This window comes from Octodon degus, unplaced genomic scaffold (genome assembly GCF_000260255.1).
Source record: "Octodon degus isolate 3935 unplaced genomic scaffold, OctDeg1.0 scaffold00079, whole genome shotgun sequence".
In the NCBI taxonomy this organism is placed as follows: Eukaryota; Metazoa; Chordata; class Mammalia; order Rodentia; family Octodontidae; genus Octodon; species Octodon degus.
The window spans coordinates 11,187,477-11,188,890 of NW_004524655.1; the positions used below are offsets into that span (position 1 = coordinate 11,187,477).

At 45.8% G+C, this 1,414-nt stretch overlaps 2 protein-coding genes across 5 annotated transcripts in view; both read right to left on the reverse strand.

Moving 5' to 3' along the window:
- LOC101585743 (immunoglobulin lambda-1 light chain) overlaps positions 1 to 1,414 on the reverse strand; it is a 734,743-nt gene that overhangs the window by 442,930 nt on the left and 290,399 nt on the right. The gene's annotated exons all lie outside the window — the stretch shown is intronic.
- LOC101592830 (immunoglobulin lambda-1 light chain-like) overlaps positions 1 to 1,414 on the reverse strand; it is a 475,660-nt gene that overhangs the window by 433,201 nt on the left and 41,045 nt on the right. The window lies entirely within an intron of this gene.

The following is a 1,414-nucleotide window of genomic DNA, read 5'->3' on the forward strand; positions in this document are numbered from 1 at the left end:
GAGGGCAGGCCTTGAAGCAAGGGCAGAGGGAGTGGACATCACAGAGCTGAAGGAGGCGTGGAGCACTGTGGGAGAGAAGGGGACCTTGCAGATGAACAGAGAAGCCCAGGGCTGCTGCTGGAATAGGGCTTAGGGACCAGGCCTGCCTCCTACTTGTCCTTCATCCTGCCCAGGGTGACTTGGACTTCTGGGGGGAACAGTTGCCTCCATCTGCACCCCACCTAAGCAACTTTAAGGGGACTTTCACATGTGATCTGTATACCTGGAGACACAGTGGAGATGTGTGCCTGTTTCCTTCTGTAAATCACACACACACACACACACACACACACACAGTCCTCCCTCTCCTGTGGTCATGGTCATCCTTCAGTACCTATTTTTCATGCTCAGAGTGGAATCCATTTGTTTCACCTTCACTGTCAGACCAGCAACACTGAGGGCCTGGAGGACAAGGGTGTCAAGACTAAATGTCACATTTTTGCATCCATGCTTCATGGAAAAATAACTCTGCAAAAGAGCACCCTCTTTTCTCTCACGGAAATTATTTGGCTAGCAAATCAGTGCTTCCAAACTTTCTCATTGTCACCTTTGACCCCATGCTAATATGTCACAGCAGGAGGCCATGGGGGCATCATAGTAAACACCCTCTGGGCAATCAGCCTCCTGCTCAGCATAGTAGGTGCCAGAGGACTGACCTGAGTTCTCTGGGGATTCACTCAGTTGTCCCTGAAGAAGCTACACAGGAATTTAGGCCCCTGGCTCCCCTTCAGCCTCAGATAAGAACCTGTGAGGCCATCCTGGAGGCCACCTCTGCCTCAATCTCCTACCTGCTAAGGGTCCTTTGTTACCCAATTAGTATTGGCTCGTTCCTCCTCATTACTCACCAGAAGTTTGCAATGACTGAAATCAACCTTCCTTGCAAGGGCTGTGTTAGTCTACTCAAGTGTTCATCCCCAAACATAATACTTTGAAGAGGTTTCCCTATAATGACACTAACATGATGTCAGTGGAGACTCATTCCCCCCTTGTGCCTACACACAAAGTGCTGGGCTGACAGTTTCTGGGCAGAGAGAAAAAGGAGATCAACTCATGCAAAATATCCAGTCCCTGTTGAACTATATTGGGTTATTTTGCTGAAATCAAGTACCTACAGTATTTGGACTGACATTAGGTATGAAAAAGTCCTTTAAAGAATTCTTCCAAATACAGCTTCTCTAACAGCAATGGAACACCCCTCTCTGACAAAACAAAACAAAAAAGGGGATATAAATGAAGGACCATTTTGTAGTGAAAACATATACACATATATGTATATACAAAATAGTTAGGATAGATATACAGCTACTTTCTCTTAGTTCAATGAGAAAAAGATTTGTACTAATAGTGTTTAGACAAGATATCATGTCTGCATCTT